This window comes from Monopterus albus, unplaced genomic scaffold (assembly GCF_001952655.1).
Source record: "Monopterus albus unplaced genomic scaffold, M_albus_1.0 scaffold313.1, whole genome shotgun sequence".
Classification (NCBI taxonomy): Eukaryota; Metazoa; Chordata; class Actinopteri; order Synbranchiformes; family Synbranchidae; genus Monopterus; species Monopterus albus.
In genome coordinates, this window is record NW_018128193.1 from 111,806 (window position 1) to 117,308 (window position 5,503).

General features: G+C 35.8%; 1 protein-coding gene across 1 annotated transcript in view; it reads left to right on the plus strand.

The window, feature by feature from the left end:
- The first annotated feature begins 4,424 nt into the window (after positions 1 to 4,424).
- parp10 (poly(ADP-ribose) polymerase family member 10) overlaps positions 4,425 to 5,503 on the plus strand; it is an 11,334-nt gene continuing 10,255 nt past the window's right edge. The window contains exon 1 of the mRNA XM_020623872.1: positions 4,425 to 4,530. The gene's annotated coding sequence lies outside the window, so the exon portion shown is untranslated. The remainder of the gene's footprint in view (positions 4,531 to 5,503) is intronic.

The following is a 5,503-nucleotide window of genomic DNA, read 5'->3' on the forward strand; positions in this document are numbered from 1 at the left end:
AGTAAGGAACTCTACTGGAGGTGTGAACACCATTCTTCCAAAAGATGTTTCCTCATCTGGTGTTTTGATGATGGGGGTGGAGACACTGTCTAACACACCAGTCTAATATCTCCCATAGGTGTTCAACTGGGATGAGATCTGGTGACTGTGAAGGCCGTAGCATATGATTCATATCATTTTCATACTCATCAAACCAGTGGTCCCTCTTGACCTGTAGATGAAAACACTGTCACCCTGGAAGCGACCACTCCCATCTGGATACAAATAGGATAAAGGTGATCGCTCCAAACAACACGGTATTGCAGTGACCCTTACCACTAAGGGGCCAAATGGAGTCAAATCATGCCAGCATCTACGTCTTATATGTTTCTTCACTCATTTATTCAGGGTTTTCTTTTAATTTGTTGCCCATCTGTGAGTTGTGTGTGTATATGTAAACTTTGTGATATGCAGCAACAATGAGAAGGTGCCCTTTGTTACACTGCCGAATGAGAGACTGTTGTGTAATCGCCATGTTGTTTAGTATCAACAGTCTCTGAAAGCTGCAGTGTAGCTGAAATGAAGTGAACCTAACTTGAACTTATATTTTTGAGGAGGTACAAGCAGTGATATTAGTTACAGTAGTGATTAGGCTGCAAAGGTCTTAGCATATTATTCACAATTTCATACTTATTTAACCCTTCAGTGACCCTTCATGCACTACAGATGGGGCATTGCTGACCTGGAAGACCACTCATTTATTGATGTTTGTCCTTTAATTTATCACCCATCTGTGTATAAGAACAGCCTCTTGCTGTTTGCTAATCTTAAAGGTGTATATTTGGAAGCTTGTTAAGTCTGAATTGACTGATAAACTTAAAAGCATTTTGATGAGAACACCACTGACTATACTGTGCATCATTTAAGCATACATTTCCGCATGTTTTGCAGTATAGTAGTTGCAGACATGAGGATCTTTTTTTTTTTTTTTTACATCAAACTGACTAATTCTGACCAAATGCTCATAAACCACTTGCACTTAAGAGCAACTTGCAACCCTCTTGTGTGATTGCAGCTGTAAAATATACCTCGGCAAGGCCAAGAAATGCTTAAAATCAAGCCCAAAATCATCCTCAAAGAATGCACTTCACTGTAATATGACATCTGTAGATTAATCACAGGGCTATAGCCAAGGTTTTTAAAAATATTGAGGTCCTAAGTCCAAAGCACCCCAACATACTCCCTTAATTACTCCCATTTAGAAAATTTTGACCACATGCTAAAAAGGTCTCAAAAATTAGTCAAATGTCTCATATTTTATTTAATCATCCATTTGTTCATTTTTCCCATGTAAATTACACGTTAAATCATGAGAATAGCAGAATTGAATGGTAGAATACAGAATCATTTATTTATTAATATTTTTCTAAAAGTCATCAAATTTAACTATATTTTGTCCCAGACCTTGGTCAATGACCAACTACCTGAAAATCTAATTAGTCATTCCTGTGTTTTGTGTTTATCATTAATTAATGAATATTAGCATGGTAACATGCTAATATTCATTAATTAGCATGGTAACATGCTAAATGAATACTGAAACATGGTAAACATTATACCAGCTAATTTCACCATATCATGCTGTCATCATGCTGACATTAGCATGTAGCTCAAAACGCTGCCATACTCAAGTACAGTCTCACATTTAGTAGACACTTTGCCTTGTTTTCAACTGTAGTATTTTCTGTACATTGTACTGAAATCAGCTAATTTCCAGAAAATGTCCTTAGGACATGACTTCTGTGCCCTCAAAAGTTGATAGCGCCCAGCATTTATTACCTGACCTGGTAGCTGGTAGGTAGGTAGGACTTTATTGATCCCACAATGGGGAAATTTCTGTGTTCCAGCAGCAATAGAGAAGAGCAACAAAACACCATAAGAACAGACACCACACACATATCCTGAGAAACAGATTCCAAAGTACCGGGAACAAGAATGATCCTCCCATAATTAATCCCTGAGAACTATTACTCCCATAATTGATCCCGCAATGGGGTATATACCAGTATTTCAGCCATGAGGATCTCTGAAAAAAACTACTCAAAAATACTTACACAAGACAGCATAAAGTATTCAAGAGAAATCAAGAACAGATTTTACACATGTGCATATTTACAGCTGCCAGTATTACCTTACAACAGACACTATAACCTGTATGTGTAGCTCAGTATAAAGAGGTACAATAGGTGCTAAAGCTTGGTCAGAGTTCAAAAAAACTTGTTCAAAAAATCTATTATTGCCAAAACTTTTTATTGACATCCTGTTACATATATGGCTTTAACTGTTTTGGCATAATTCTTTTTTTTTTTTTTTTTTGAATGTCCATTGGCCTAAGGATTCTACTGTAGATCTGTATGAGGTATGGATTAAGAGTAGGACTGTAATGAAGTAATCAATGAGATTTTCATCACTCCTACTGAATAAATGATATGACACTTTGCTTGAGGTGTAACACAAACACCAGATTTTTTTATTAAGCTGATCATAGTCAACTGACATATAATACTGCCTATAGAGAGGTGCCTTATCATTCAAATACATGCTGAATGATGCACTGTATGTTTTGTATGTACATTGTGACATATATTTGAATGAAAAACACTAAGTATAAACTACTCTTACTGTAGGTGCCTTTAATAGGTTTTTTAAAAGTTAATTTAACCATCAAATGGTACTGTATTTTAATTATTATTACTGCAGTTGTTAGTAACATTTACAAGTTCATGTTACTGTTGACCGTCTCATTCAACCTGAGTACACTCATTATATATAGATGATAAAAATCAACAGTTAACATGGAATTGATCAGTCACATACAGTGTGAGTTTGTAATATTATGTTATAGGTCACAGTGCACAGACGTCCATTACATGTGCAGCCATTATATGTATAATTCAGTCAGTATGTACATAATAAAATCTATTTACATGACTTAATGTTCAGTGCTGTTTACTGATCAGCCATATAGGTACATTGTGATAGCACTCATACTTGGAGCTACATTTAAATCATCCAGTCCATGCCACTCCCATTGCTGGCTACTCACAGTTTAAATCGGTGGTTGGATACTTTACAGTTCAAAATGTTTGTCAAATGAAATGATGATTTTTTTTTTAATGTGTGTAATAAAAAGCTTGTAAGTGTTCAACAGCCTCATTCACTTGTGCCTATAACTCAGCCATTTCAGCTGCTTTTTATACTGCTGGGTAATTTAAGCAATAACAATTCATCATGTTGCTTAAAGCTTATACAGTATCTTTCCTATTTAAAACATAAAATTCAAAGCAGTATAAAATATACCAAAGTAAAAATACCTCAAGTTTTTTGCAAAAAAAAAAAAAAAAAAAGATATATACCTCTAGCCTATTTTTTATGTTGTAAGCATAATTTTGAATGCAGGACCTTTACTTGCAACAGAGTGGTTTTGCTATTTGTGCAAAAGATCTGAGTAGGCCTACTTCTATTCATTATAATTTACTTTTTATTCTTTTTAATTAACCATTATTGTACCACGAAGTATAGCCTTTAGCCATGTTTAACATGCAGCGGAAGGGCCCCCAGCTCTGAAAACACAAGGGAAGAGACCATAAACTATATTAACTTCTAATGTATCACGCATGTATTAATGCACAACTTTACTCCTTTTGATAAGAAGGTTACTAAATCTTTTGTGTAAATATCTGTTGTAAGCAAAATAAAAATCTTACAAAGCCACGCAGAGTACTGGGCATATAACATTATTTAATTATAAAGCTGTCTGTAACTACATATCACTGAAACATTTTATTATTAGCTAAGGTAAGAAAAAACAAGAATAGGATCCAACGAAATGCTAAGATTGTACCAATAAAGGTGTTGATTTTAGTGAGGTACATTTAGTAGGAAGGAGTTAAAATAATAAAGAGTATGATTAGTGTGAATTTATGCAGCCTATACTTTTTGAAGGCTTTGTTTAGACAGACATAATTCACTAACACGAAGCCCGATCATTAACAGCACTAGAGGGTTATGTTTTCTGTCTTACTTCGGTGTAGATACCCACGTTATTAACGTTGTACTACAATCTGTTTCAAATGGCTTTATAGGGCTAACAAAAATATTACCTTCTACAGACTAAAATGGCGTGGACTAGTAAGGCGGTGTTTTATATCTCACGCTCAACGAGAAAAAAAATTGAGCCAGGTTTTCACCTGACCAAAACGTAACATTAGCAACAGTTTAAGTCTTGAGTATTTCCAAATCGTGTTAAATCAATGGACTAAACGTCCAGCACTAGAAGCAGCATGTTTCACAGAAATGGTTCGGTAGCGGAAGTGACGCACATCGAAGCTCCCTTCCCATTGGCTCGCAGCGCTGAGGGTTCCGGGAGTGAAGTTCATGAGTCTAGACCATAGCACCACCTGCAGTTCAACAAACAGCGCGACAAGGAAGTAACCATTACAGCTCGTTGAGACGATGTTTTTGTGACCAAATGTTTTCCTTGTAGCACAAGTAAGTTCTTCTTTTTTCTTTTGCCACAATATAAATTGTTAATGTAAACTACATTTTTAGTGTGCAAGCGTGGTAACTGTGACTTAGGTAATGGTTTCACTTTCTACTTGGAAAAAAATGAGACGGACGACATGAACTTAAAATGAAACTGCGTAGCTAAAAAGAGACCGTGTTTGTAAACATGTTAGGAACACGCTTCTTGTAGCATTTTAAAAAGCACCAGAATGACGTTTTTGCTACTAAAATAACGTTGCTGATTGTGCTATAAAGGCCGAGCTTCCTGTTAGGTAGCTATGAACAGTTCAGTGTTGTGCAGGCCATAATCACTATAATGGCAGGCTAAATTCCTAATTCCTAACGCTTGTACGTGAATTAGCCTTTAAATTAACATCTTAAACATATTTCAAACTGAAATTCTCTTGTCTTGCTTAAAGTCTACTTGGGCATAGTTACTATAATATCCAACTTTAGTAAAAGTAAATATGCTGTAACGATAGAACAAATAGGTATGTATAAAACCAGTGAGTGTTTACGTGCACACAAGTAGCCTAGTCATGACCAGTTGTTTGAAGTGTGCTGGCTATGATTCGTGCATGAAAACACCATCCTTGGTTTGAGAAATCCGGATATGCAACCAACAGAGTACCGCAGAAGAAACCAGGATACAGTAGCACAAAAACGCTTTATCCAGGTTTCTGACAGTTATTTGCCAAACCGGTGTCTTCAACCTGAGGAGATTACTAGTTATTCTAACAGTTGTCAGTAAAACAAGAAATGTGATGGTGAATTATCTAGTTGTGTCATTAAGTAACAGCGATCAAGCAGAGAAGCTACATTCAAACAGCCAGAAACATGAAAATCTTATTTGTTATCTGTTAAATTACTAAGTTGGAGGTGTTGAGGAGTCAAGACACAACTGCACACAGATGATCAGAAACCTGGATAATGTTATACTAATGAAAACAGTGGGATT